This window comes from Pelodiscus sinensis, chromosome 3 (assembly GCF_049634645.1).
Source record: "Pelodiscus sinensis isolate JC-2024 chromosome 3, ASM4963464v1, whole genome shotgun sequence".
NCBI lineage: Eukaryota > Metazoa > Chordata > Testudines > Trionychidae > Pelodiscus > Pelodiscus sinensis.
The window spans coordinates 104,550,619-104,565,343 of NC_134713.1; positions in this window are offsets into that span (position 1 = coordinate 104,550,619).

Sequence of the window (14,725 nt, forward strand, 5' to 3'; positions counted from 1 at the left end):
CCAAGGGGACCAGTGGCAGAGGTCCAGAAATGACCTCCCCTGCTCCGGCAAAATCCCTCATCTAGGACTGGTCAGGTCAGGTCCCGAGAGTGCCGGACCAGAGAGGTCCAACCTGTATATATTAGTTTGAAAAATCAGTGACCTCATCATTCCCTATAGAATGAACGCACAATGGCTCTTTAGTCAATTATAGGGACCACATAGCCAATTATAATTGCTTTTCAGTCTCAAATGTTTGTTATTTTTTTTCCTTTGAAAAAAGTTTCTGATACTGATACTGTGGCATTTTATTTGCTATTATTGGACAAATCATTTTATACAGTGAACCCACATTTGAAACAGAGAGGCGACATCACCTTTTAGCCTGTTGATTACCTTTGCAATTGCTTGAACCTTTTTTCCTGTGTTCTGAAAAATACTAGAATCCATCTGCACTATTACACTTTTCTCTCTTTTATGGAAGTGCAAGAAACTGCTGCTACTTATATTAAATGTTGTGTATCACATTTAATTTAATTTTAAACCGAAGGAGCATTTCTTAAGTTTAGAATTTCTACCAAATTATATTTTTATCTGAATGTTATTTCATATAAACATAGGCGTAATCTGAATAAGTTTGAAACTGTTACTCCACTGGTATCTCAAGAAAGATTTGTGCTTTCAAAAATGTTCAGTTAGAAATACTACATAATTTACAGCATTATTCCTTGTCCGTTTTTGTTTTGCTTGAGGTATTCATTGCATGAGAATTACATTAGAAAGCTATATCCAAAGGTGATTTTTTTTTTTGGCAGTAAATTTTTTCTGGCTTAATAAATAGCACTGATCTGACCTGAACTTTAAACTTGAAATTGTTTCCTGCACTTTAATTCCTGCTTGGTATTTTATTCCTCAATTTTACTTTCCATATTTCTGTAGATCAGATTCATTGTTTATATACAAACATACTCATTCAATACACAGTGCTTAGGACAGGCTAGCAATCACGGCTGATAATTACAGTTTAGAAAGTGTGTGCTTTTTATCAGCAAAAATTGTGTATATAAATATATACAATATAAAATCTAATGCAAGGCACTTACCCTGTGTCAGCACCTGTGGTTTTTAAATTACTACAATGCTTTCAGATTTGTTTCAAGATCATACAGTGATAATCCTGTTATATTTATAAATGCTGTTATAAAATATACTTTTAGTTTTAAAAGAAAAATTTTATATGTACACTTTTACCTTTCATTTTAAAAAACTTGTGTTAAAGTTTAAGTCAAAGTACTTAAAAAGTATGTATATTATCCATACAAAGTTATGTTTTAAGCTTATAATAAGAAATAAATTCATATCTCATATAGAGATACAATTACTTTAAAAAGCCCATTTTTGTCTTCAGAAATGAATCATACTTACTGTAACTTCCTTTTTTGAACATTCTAAAATAATTCCTTAGCATGGGAAAGGGAAGGTATTATTTAAAAAAAAAAAAAACTAATTGTAAAACCTCTCACTAACTACAGCTTGCTTGTTGGATGTTTACCATAATTTGTTGTTTCAAGATAGAGATATAAAAACAAGGTGTTTTTTTAGCTTTTTTAAATAAATTTCCAAATATTAAAAAGGAGTTTTATGTATTTGGTCAATTTTCCTTTTGTAGTTAACTGATTTCAGTTTTTCATCTACCCGTTGATAAATATTGTTTTCAGAAGGTTTTGTCTGTGGCTAAGGTGCCATCCTCTTTCTATTCCTGGTTTGTTTTACCTGGGTGGAAACTGGATTACAGTTGCAGTGCTGTGTTGATGTGTGGAAGTGTGTGCAATGATTGCCTTCTTTGCAGAGTAATTTCTCAGTTGTACGTTTTCTTCATTCTGGCCAGTTTCCTACATAGTCTTATATGAATCTTTTCCTGGGGATTTTAATGACTTTGCTGCTAATGCAAAAATTTCAAATACTTTATAGACAGAAATCTCTTAACTGTTGGGAAAGTGGGGGTGGAGATATAATGGAAAATGTACGTGGATCAGCTGAACTAACTGATTTAACTTTTATTTCCATTCTGACAGCTTAACATGCATTTAAAAGCAAATTAAGTTCAAATTATGCCCATTTCTAGTCATCATGTATCTTGTATAAATGTACTACTGTAAACCTGTATTTTGGTTATAGTGCTTCAAAAGAGTGTATTTTTGGAATGTTTTACACTTCAGGAAAGAGTACTGAATTCCAGGCCTAGAGATCCAGATGATAGTTAAAGTGAGAGAGGTAATCAGAAAATAATGTGACTAAATCAGTATTACTTCCAGGTTTGCAAGATAAAGCACATCAAAAATTGTTATGCAACTGCAGTAAATTCTTTTGACAGTTGCATGCCTTTTTATTAATACTTATTATATAATACCAATCAAGAGTGATTCAAGACATTAAACTTTGTTTAAAACATGTAAGACGTTGTAAATGGAACACCAATAATATTTAGCAACAGGCAATGCAAGGGGGGCATATTTTAAATATTTCCTTTTTAAAATGTAAATATGCAGTACTATGTTACTGTAGACCTGAACTCCATTATGGTTCAATGGTTAGAACTAGACATGCTACTGCTTCATCGTACCAGCGCAATGGAAAACATCAGTAAATTTTTCTAGCATTGCCCACCCTTGAGGCAAGCATGCTTGTGGTACAGTTCTAGCTTTATGTATATCTTTGTACATGCGTATGGTGGTTTTGAGGTTTTTTGTTTTGTTTTTTGTTCATTGCAATTTATTTTTCAGTTAAGTCTTGCTGAGCCCCACTTACTCTTGAGGGTGATTACTGGGAAATGCATTTTAGGTAGGGTTGAAAATCCATCTGTCTACAAATAGTTTCATATGAACTGCAAATTGTACTGTTACAAACACAAATATGTTAGATTGTGTAGAGTTATTTTACTTGTACTTGAATTAAACTGTCATCATTAAACAGTTACAATTAAGTATGGAATATTTTTGTAAATAAAAAATACCTGTGCAGCTGCAGCTGGTATTTTAAATGAAAAAATGTATGATACATTAATGTTTCAGAAAAATGTTCATATATGTGTATATGAATGTCTCATTATGCTGAAGGGCTCTCATTGGGCAAAATAAACTACTCAAATCTCTCCTGAAGGGTATTAAACTGAGTGGTTGTTTTTGTTTTAATTGTGAGGCTACTTGTCAGAAAGTTTAATGAAGATGTGCATTATTCCCCCAAAGTATTCTGGGTTTTCTCTCCTTTCTCTGAAGCATCAAAGATGCTCACAGCTAGACAGATGATGCTTGAACCAATGAACAGGTCCTCAAATACTTGGCAGGTGGGTCTTGCTTACAAATTCAAAGTCTAATAGATTAGTTATTAGTGTATTCAGGGCCAGGCAGGAATTGGCAATCACGTTGGATTTTTTTTCACCTTCTGTCAAGGCTAAATCCCCTGGCACAATGAATGCAGAACTGGGGCCCCACAAAAGTACTCCAAAACCTTATATTTCCAGGCTTTGGTATAAAACTTTCCCCTCCCAAAAAAATCTCAAAAACCTAGATTTTGGGAGATAAAAATCCACTGCCGCCACCCAAGTAATGGTAAGAAAATTAGGGAAGAGATCACTTGGGAAATCTCAGTCCTAAAGTAAAACCAGGACACACACAAATTAGCCAATACCAGGTTAATAAAAAAAAGTTTTAGTATCACCACAATACTCCTTCTAAAAGCACTCACTTTGCTTAATAGACTATCATTTTTTTGCTCTAATTATGTTTTAAGATTTCTAATAATTGAAGGGACTAAATTAAATATTTTCTGTTTTTCTCTGCACTGTCAGGGCGTAGAGACATTTGTGAATGTCCACCGATGAAATGAAGGGTGTTCTGCAAGTTCAGTGGCTGTTGATTTGCAGATGGTCACCACTAGTTTTCAGTTACAAAATTGCTTCTCACCTTTACAGGTGTGATGAAGTGCTAGACTTAATGCAGTGATATTTTCCCTAAGTCTGCCAGCAAACTGAAATAATAACTTTGAAATATGTGAACTGTCCCATTCATCTCAAGGGCCTGAAGATTTTGAAACCAAATAATATCAACTTTGTGATCAAATATTTCAGTATTGCTTATTTAAAATCCAACTACTCCTGTACAAATTGCATTTTCCCTGGGTGCTCAGAAGCCCTCGTAGTCCCCTAAACCTCCAGATTCTCTCTTGAAGCTTCTCTCATAATTAAGCATTTTAAACCTAAACTAAACTGGCTAATTTATAGGTCTCAAAATTTAATTCTAAATGGGGAATCGTCATTGAGTGTGTGTGTCCAGTAGGGTCCCACAAGAATTGCTTCTTAGCTTTACACTATTTAATGTTTTTGATGAACTAGAAGAAAACAAAATCACTAATAGTGTTCAGACCATATAATTGTTGGGGGAGTGGTAAATAATAAAGAGGATGGTTCTCTGATACTGAGCACTCTATGCATTTTAATAAAGTAAAATGTAAAGTTATGCATGTAGAAACACAGAATTCAAGTAATAAATCAATAGGGGATTGTATCAATAGGGGATAGTAAGAATGGCTAAACTACATCAGACCAAAAGTCCATCTAGCCCAATAGCCTGTCTTCTGACAATAGTCAGTGCCATTTATCCCAGAGGGAATTAACATAAGTAATCAAGTGATCCAAACCCTGTCACCCATTCCTAGCTTCTGACAGAAGCTAGGACATAATTTCTGTCCATCCTGGCTAAAAGCTATTGATACACCTATCCTCCATGAACTTGTCTTGTTTTTTTTTTAACTATGTTAAAGTCCAGGCCTTCACAACATCATGTGGAAAGAAGTGCACAGATTGACTTCATGACATACTTCATATATACTTCAGTGATAGAAATGTAGCTGTGTTAGTCTGGTGTAGCTGAAACAAAATACAGGACAAATCTGCACTTGAAAGGGAATCCTCTGAACTGGCATTCATGCTAAAATTCGACACTCTCCGCGGGGGGCTGAACAAAGACCCCAACTACCTTACCCATTACAAAGATAGCTTCCCCAATTATCACCTCTAATACCATTAGCTCACAGACATCTACCTTTCCCCACCTCTAATATCATTAACTCACAAGCATTCACCTTCCTTCCCCCCCCCCTAACATCCCCCTTCTGTTCTGAAATGTGATTTGTCCTTTTCATATGTGTTCATTTTTTTAATTGTATCCTTTGGTATATATGGTTGAGACTATTTTCTTCCACTATTTGATCTGAGGAAGTGGGTCTGGCCCACGAAAGCTCATCATCTAATAAACCATCTTGTTAGTCTTTAAAGTGCTACATAGTCCTGTATTTTGTTTCATATATACTTCATTTTGTTTTAAACATACTTCATTTTGTTGTTTTAAATTAGCTACCTATTAATTTCATTTGGTGACCCCTAGTTCTCATGTTATGGCAGCAAGTAAATAATTTTTCCTTATTTGCTTTCTCCACACCAGTCATTATTATGTAAACCTAATTATATCCCCTCTGTCATTTCTTTTCCAAGCAGAAAAGTCCCAGTCTAATTAATTTCTCCTCATCTGGCAGCCATTCCATATCCCTAATAATTTGTTGCCCTTTCTGAACGTTTCCCCATACTAAAATATCTTTTCTCAGTTGAGGCAACCACATCGGCACACAGTGTTAAGATGCTGATGTACCATGGATTTATAGAAAAAGCAATAAAATATTGTCTTTATTCTTTTTTTTTTTAATTCCTAGCATTGTTTACTTTTTTGACTGCTGCTACACATTGAATGGATGTTTTCAGATAACTATCCACAATGATTCCAAAAACCTCTCTTGAGTGGTAACAGCTCATTTAGTCCCCATCATTTTATACATCTAGTTGAAATCATATTTTCCGATATGCCTTACTTTCCATTTATCTACATTAAAATTCATCTGCCATTTTTTACCTAGTCACTTAGTTTTTTGAGGGGGGGGGGGTTAATTGCCTCTCCTGTTGTGGGTTCCAGAAGCATCATTTAAGCCCATGGTTTCCAACCAGTTCTGAAGCACTAGTCACTATAGTGGCTACTGCTATAGTGAACTAGCCAGACTCAACCACCCAAATAGCCACATTGTTCAAGCCAACTAGTCACACACAGCTGTCCAAATAGCCACATGTGACTAATGGCTAGCCTGTTGGACACCATGGACTTAAGGTGTCAAGAAACTGCATCCTTTCCTGAGGTGATCTGTATCTGGACAATATGGAGATAACTGAAATCCCCTATTATTATTTTTGAGGTTTTTTTTATTTTATAGCCTCTCTATTCTCAGCAATGATGGAAAATTAGTTGGGACAGATCATTTGGCTTGCAGTTTGCCTATTGCCTAGTAGGGATGGCAACAGTTACCAGTAAGCATCACGTAGTGCTTGGTCCTGTGGTTGTTCCTTTTCACCTTCACTTGGAAGCTTACTGGGTGATGCTTATCAGTAACCAGTGGCCTGGTTTGGCAGGAGCAGTCCCTCCTACCTCCACCACGGGATTTTGCATCCCTAGTGCCTGGCTTAGGAGTACTTATTAGTGCTTGGTCCTGGTCACCTGTCACACGTAAACACAATTGTGCATTTTTTTGCCACAAGAGGGCAGACCTAGCTAAGGTCTGTGTATTGGCCTGTGGCAAGAATTATGTACATCATCTCAAAGCAGTTATTGTGTTAATGGGAAAAAAAATAGTCTTAACCTGCTTGTCAGACAGATTTTTGGAACATTCGTTTAACCTTTTAAAAAAAACCTAAATATTCTAAGATGAAATAACTTTCCCATAACATTTTACTGTATTTAACATTTTACATCTTAGTCATTGTTAAAAGATTAAGCTACAAAAGAGAGTGAACAATTAGGTTATCCTGGGAGGTGTATAGTGACAACCCAAAGTTTCTTAAACTCTTGGAGAGCTGCAGGACACTGAGGCAAAACAGGCAACAGCAACTGTTCACGGACTTAAAAGCTGCTGGAATGGGAATCTTGAAGACTCACTAGCACAAATTGTCAGCCTGTTAGCGTGTATCTAGACTACAGGGTTTTGTCGACAAAAGTCCACTTTTTTCAACAAAACTATACCTGCGTCTACACTGCCGCTGAGTTCTGTCAACATAACGTCGACAGAACTCAGCAGTTTTGTCGACGGCTGTAAACCTCATTCTATGAGGAATAACGCCTTTTGTCGACAGAGGCGTTATTGCATCTACACTGTCCTTTGCGTCTACACTGTCATGTCGACAAAGTGGCTTGCTTTGTCGACAGAACTGGCTGTAGTCTAGACGCTCTTTGTCTACAGACGCTTTGTTGACAGTATCTGTCGACGTAAGCCTGTAGTCTAGATGTACCCTTAAAGATTACATTATATTTTAAAGCAGTTGCTAGACTTAATCTGCATGTCACTACACACCATGCGCAAGTGTTTTAAACAATTTATAGAAAATACTGATCTTGCTGCAAAGGGCCAGCCTGATCCTGCCCAGGCATTGACAAGTTTGCTAATTCCTTTGCCGCCTTAATAGATTGCAAAGAAATTTTCATTCAAATACTTTTTTTTTGTGGTTCAGGAGACTAACAAAGAATAAGTTGAACCACTGTCAGACAGTATCGAATACAAACTCTTTCAAATTGAGAATAACTAATAATTCCCCAGTCTCGTCCAAAAATGTACAAAGCTTAAGAAGTATTTATTGACCTACCATTATTTATATGGCAGAACACTACTTACTGAGTGTTACTTATATGCTAAGGTTACACAAATACAATATACAGTCATTTATTTAGAAAAAAACACATTTTCCATTAGAAAAATGGCAGACAAATTTAGCTAATAAAAAGCTCCCAACCTATCTGAGCATGGGGCAACATATGTGGCAGAAGTTGTTAGTTGAACAACTTCGTTTCATTGTGGTTTCAAATCCATGTTAGAAGTGAATGTAGGAAGCCATGGAATTTTCATTCCTTTACTCTTTACCCAGTCCTTAGGTTGGGTTTCAGAATGACTCTACATCAACAGAGATGATTTTATTTCTTTTATATCAGTGGCATCAAGCAAACTTTTTCATAGTTCCACTACTCCACTTATAAAAGTTACCAGTTTCTCTCCTCAGAACACTTTCAAGGTTGAGGCTCACTCTCACACGCTAGAAGTGTCTCAGGTGTCTAGTGTCAAGCAGCTGTTCTTAGTGTCCCTGCTTTAGTTTGGCTAAAACTAATTTATAAGTAGCTTATGTTTAGGTTCCCCCTGGTAATCCAAATCCCCACCACCTGTGTACACCAACCCCAGGGACAAGAGCAGTTTATGGGCTGCAGCCTAGAACCGTATGCCTCCAGTGCATGTAAATCAACTGGAAAAGAAGTGTAACAGTGCCAAATAGTGCCGCTGTACTGCTTGTCAGTATCTCAGCTATTGGCATATAGACGCCTGATTCTGCTGTCAGTGATGCCCTTGGGAATCTGGAGTTGCCACAGCAATTTGGCACAGGACTGCCAAGTAATTATCGCCCTCACCCCTTCCAGGCAAACAGAGATTACCAACTTCCTAATCACACAAAACCAAACACCCCTGCCCTACTCCCCCTCGTGCTATCAGGCCTCCCTCCATCACCCGCTCTCCTCCCAGCCTTACTCACTTTCACTGAGCTGGGGCAGGGCTTGGGGATGGCTCTGGCTGGGAGCCTAGGCTCTGGGATGGGGCCAAAAACAAGAAGTTCCAAGGTGTGGGATGTGGCATGAGACTGGGGTGTGGGAAGGGGGTTGGGGACAGGCGAGAGTGAGGGCTCCAGCGGGGAATGGGAAGGCAGGGGGAGACTCTGGGGGGTTAGAGGATGCAGGGAGGTGTTAGGGAATATGGGGATGGGGGCTCAGAGCTGTGTGGTATTTACCTCCGGTGGCTCCGGGAAGCAACCAGCATGTCCCTGTGGCCCCTAGGTCCAGGAACAGATAGGGGCTCTGCTTGTTATCCAGGCCCAGAGGTGCCACTCCCACAGTTCTCATTGGCCAAGGTTCCTAACACAATTTTATTCCACACATGGATTGAAAACATTTGAGGGAACATTGCCGGAGGGACATGCTGTCTGCCTGTAGGATTTCCACAAAACCAGGGAGCCTGCTGTAGCACTGCTGACCAGACTTTTAGAAGCCCTGTCAGCAAACTGCCATGGTCCCTTTTTGACCAGGTGTTCCAGTCGAAAACCAAGTATTTGGCAACACTAAGGTAAACAGCACTGGAAGTCCAGAGGATTTAAGAGTCTTTGACTCTTGTGTTCACTGACTTTTCCTTTTTCTTGCTACAGTAAAACTCCATTGGTCTGGCATCCAATGCTCCGGCACTCCTGATGGTCCGGCACCATCAGGAACCCGGAAGTACTCCAGGCAGCCGGACAATTGGAGCTGCTTTGCGCCCGGCTTCCCAGATTCAGCCGCTGCTGAAACTGACCAGGAGCTGAATCAGGACGCTTGGGGCAGAACAGCTGGGGTGCTGCCGGGTTGGTCTCGCAGCGCCGAAGGGCGGCACTACTGGACCAACCCGGCAGCACCCCAGCTGCTCTGCCACAGGTGTCCCCGATTCAGCCGCTGCTGAAACTGTCCAGCAGCGGCTGAATCGGAGATGCCTGAGGCAGAGCCAGACTATCGGAAGGGGGGGCTATGAGTGGTCTGGGGTGGCATCTCTCCTACCCCACCCCACCCAGGCCCCTCATAGCCCCCCCTTCCAATAGTCCGGCATATTTGATAATCTGGCACCCCCTGGGTCCTAAAGGTGCCGGATTATCGGAAGTTTACTGTAACTTGTTTGGAACCATCATTGGCTTATTCATCACAGCTGTTATGTGGCTAATGGGATTTACTGAAGTGCCTGAGGGTGCATCTACACAACAGGGCTTAACTGGAAATAAGCTACACAAATGGAGCTATGTCAATTGCGTATCTTATTTCAAAATAGCAAGTGTCTACGTGGCACTTATTTCCAATCAGAGCACCCTTCCTCTGACTTCCCTTACTCCGTGTACAATGAGGGTTACAGGAGTGGGAGTAAGAAGTCCTCCAGCTTGACAGTATCTTGACACTATTTTGAAATAACTGCCTGCTGTCTAGACACAGACTAAGTTATTTCGGTATAGCGCTAGTTATTTCAGAAAAGTGTTGCAGTGTAGATGTATCCTTAGTGAGTTAAATAACTAACTCCTATTGCAAGTCATTGATTTCAATGGCAGTTATGTGCTGAATCGGTTGAGGTGCAGGGAACAATCTGTGGGCTGCTACCACTGTCACCTCAGTCCCACTGTCCTGTTGGTGAACTAGAGGTTTGTTTTAACAGCCTGACTCCCTGTTTCAGCACACATGAGCAATACCTCCATTCTCAAAGGCCTCAGTGTAAGTTACGGACCATTTTAACATCTGTAAAGTTGAAAATCTGCCTTGAGAACAAATGTGTCATCCTTTGTGATGCTGCTCTGCCACATAAATGTGCCACTGGCAAAGGAATTACAGAAAGTTGCTTTCACTTCCCACTTGATGTTTACTACACAAAACAATTCTGGCTTTTTGTAAGCATTTAGAGAAGCATAAAATCACGTAACCACTAATGACTGTTCTTGGCCCCACATGAATAATTTTTTATAGATTCTATATAAACATTGATTGTGTCTCAGATTGACAACACAATCACAAAATAAACAGTGGAGCTGCTATTTGCTAGGCTTCGCTTCCCAGTATGCTACCTACAGAAAGAGAGGGCAAGCCAAGGGATTCTTAAAACACTCACCAAATTCTCCTCTGTGGGCTTTTCCTTAGAGGCAGCAAACTGAATGTTGCAGTTTCCTGCTTATTTTTCTGATGGGAGAATGAGAGGACTGGCATCTAGGACTAGCTCCTGGATCTTTCAGAAAGGAGGGTAATAAGTAAACTCACTGGTAAAGTTTCACAGTAGCAACTGCATAAGCAATTTCACGAGTGTTAAATCAGCTGAAATAGCATCAATGCCAACTGAGGTTTTAAACTGGAAATCCCAGAATGCAGAGGGGAGCCTGGGAGTCAGAAGTTCCCAAATGGAAAAAAGGGAACTACAAATCTGTAAGAATAGAGGGGTTGATGCTGCCCAAGGGATGGAAACGGGGAATTTCTTAGACATTAAGGACAGAGGGGTCCCTCATAAACATATTTTCAACTACACATTTTTCTTAGATGCTTTTTTTTTTTTGCAAAGAAGGGGGACAGGGCTCACTTTACCATTAGGTTTTATGGGTTAATAGTGATGCTCAGGGCTACTTCTTCAAATTATGTTTACCAGGTGCAGTCTTTACAACTAAAACTATCACATTCTGTACAAAGCTCAGTTATATAAGAAGTCCCGCCCTTGGGGGTAGTACATCTGGGGTCAAGAGGGACATGTGATGAGAAGTAAAGGGTGTCATGTAACCCCTCTAAGGACTCACCCCACCACCCTCTACCAATCAGGAAGGGTTTTTCCCCTGTAGGACCACCTCGTGAATCGCTTTGACCAATCAGGGGGGCAGTTCTGAGACCACATGATCCACCAGAAGTGGGTCATGTGGCCCCTCTAAGAACCTGTCCCACCACTCTCTATCAATCAGGAAGAGTTTTTCCCCTGTAGGACCTCCCCACGAACCTCTTTGACCAATCAGGGGGCAGTTCTGGGACCAGTTGACCCCGCTAAGATCTTCCCTTGCCACCCTCTGCCAATCAGAGCATAGTACTTCCCCATAAGTTCTAGCGCCACAGAAAAGAGGCCATCTTGTTCCAAGAGCACATGTATCAGAAATCGTGCAAATGCTGAGCGGAAACATGGACTCCTTCACCACCCCCGCCAGAAGTTCAGACTTTGCTTTGGTGCCAAGGGCCTTGGACCACATGCGGAGAAAGCGCTACATCAGCGACAGTTCTGAGGAGGAAGGAGAAGCTGAAGGGAGCCCTTTGGCCCATCCACTGATGGATACACCAAACCCAACCGTTCACAAGGCAGCCCGACAAACTAGACAGCCTGGAGGAGGAAGGTGCCCTCGATTCCCAGGAGTCAGACAAGGTGAACAGAAAAGAAGTCAAACAGGTAAATGAATGATCAAGGTTGGGGCATAATGGGGGTTAGGGACCAACCAGGGTTTTGTAAACCTAAAACCAAAAATGAACTATGTTATTTCTTTCTGGTAATCTCTCAACAGCTCGACAATGCCTTTCTAGATGACCCTAAGACCCAGGACAGCATTCCATCAGACAAAGAAAACGAACTGGGCCCACCTTGTTTTTGCTCAACACCGATACAAATCATTGAAGAGAATGCCAAGGATGATGGCTCTGAAGAATTCAGAAGGAGGCTTGGCATGGAACTAGCTGAGCCAGTGCCACATTGTAAGCGTAAAGAAGTCATGCACTCGATTGTACCCCTTGGTGTTTATGCCGTCCTTAATCACTGTCTTAAGGAAAAGCTTTTTGAGGACTATGAGGGCTGTATCATAGATGTGCCAGCCCAGTGGCACCATGACTGTGTGACTTGGACTTCAGAGGATATAAACTGCAAGCTCTGGGGCCTATGTGCTGAACTGTGTTTGGAAAGCTCATTACATACTGTTATTGCCGTAGGTTATGCTATGCAATGTCTGTGCTTAACTCAAGAACATTTAGGCTGTGTCTACATTGGCACCCTTTTCCGGAAAAGGGATGCTAATAAGACACTTCGGAATTGCAAATGCCGCGGGGATTTAAATTTTCCCCATGGCATTTGCATGAACATGGCTGCCGCTTTTTTCCGGCTCGGGGCTTTTCCGGAAAAAAGCGCCAGTCTAGACAGGGATCTTTCGGAAAATAAAGACTTTTCCAGAAGATCCCTTATTCCTCTTAAAATCAGGAATAAGGGATCTTACGGAAAAGGCTTTATTTTCCGAAAGATCCCTGTCTAGACTGGCGCTTTTTTCGGCAAAGCCCCGAGCCGGAAAAAAGCGGCAGCCATGTTCATGCAAATGCTGTGGGGAAAATTTAAATCCCCGCGGCATTTGCAATTCCGAAGTGTCTCATTAGCATCCCTTTTCCAGAAAAGGGTGCCAATGTAGACACAGCCTTAGTGCACAGGGTGACTTTGGTAAATGCAGTACAATTCAGTCGAGATCCTCACAGTGTTTTAAAGACCATGACCAAGCCAGAAGATGCCTGCTTAGAGTGTTATGTTGACCGTCTGATCAATATATGTACAAAACGTACGTACAAAACGTTACAGAACCCTGCTTAGGAAAAAGACTATTTGTAAGATGACTAAAAGGATTAAGTTAGAGAATGAGGAGGGGACACAATGAGATATAAAACTTGGTAACTGTAAATATAAATATCTATTGAAAAGGGGCTTTTCTGACTATCTTCTGTCAGAAGGTTTGTGTGACTTTTACATGAGTAAAAGTTTTGGTGGAACACCATGGCCTGTATGTCTTTTAAATAAAATAATTTTTTAAAAAATAAAGTTTGTGAGAATCCGCTTTGTATAAAGGGGTCCCATTTACTGAAAAACCCTGAAAGATGTATGGTAGAAACTTGGGGAGGGGGGAAAACCCACAAATGTTTTGTTTTCTAAATAAAAGGAAAAAGAACAAACCCCCATAGCCAGGATTTATCAGACGTGTTTGAGTACAACAGAGCTGGCTCATCCTGTTGAACTCAATGGTTTAACCACACCTCACTGAATAGCCAGGGTGCTCTAGTCAGTGGTTAGGGTTAGGTGTGACCACTTACCCTTGTTGAGGTTAGTGTTCAGTAATTAAATTCGATGGGTGGGGATAGGTGAGCTCTGATTAATATCTAATTAAATAACTCCTCGGGAATTTGTAGACCCTATTGGACAGTTTAAATATTACCTAGGTGTTTGTAAAACTCTATTGGGCAGTTTAAATAAAACCTCAGGAGTTGACTAAATGCTATAAGTCACTCTTTCAAGCAACTCAGGAACATTAAAACAATAAATCCTCCCCCCATTCACAAATGTCTAACTCAAATCTGAAATATTTCAAGAGTCCTCAAATTTTCCACCATACTTTAGAACAAGCAATTGCTGTTAAAATGGTCAAACGTTAAAAACCTACATGTAAGTGCATAGTGCTTCCTATGCCCGTGATTCATATTTAGAAATAAAATATAAGAAACACGTTTTTTAAAAAAACATTCATTGATATTTGCAAAGGGCCCTCATTCAGGAGAAGGTACAGTAACATTAAGGATTGTTATGTATGATGATTTACTGTTGAATGCTGTAAGAAGGCCCAGAGAAACTGAAAAAACAAAATGTATTTTCAACTAAAAAGGGAGAACCCCCTCCCCAAAGTAGCCCAGATATGCAGACAATTTAACTCCCAGCCCTCTTCAGAAAAAAAAAAAGCAGGACATTTGGGAGGGCTGCTTAAATTCTTTAAACTATCTAGTAATTCAGAGTTGTGGTGATTTAATCAAACCTGCTAACTTCAGACTTAATAAAGTTTGTTTGGAACAAAGAATCAGGATGGTATAAAAACCTCAGGTGTTTGGAGCTTGTCCTCTTTTCAACAGAAGCTATCTTGACCTGAGTGCTGTTGGACTTCAACACCAGGTATGTGGTTTCAATCTGAAAATATATATTCTATATTGTCATTTCTTTGTCCTTATGAAATAATGGTACCTACCTTTTTTTTTTTTTTTTTTTTTTTTTTGCAGTGTGATCTGTTCAGCATGGAAACAGCAAC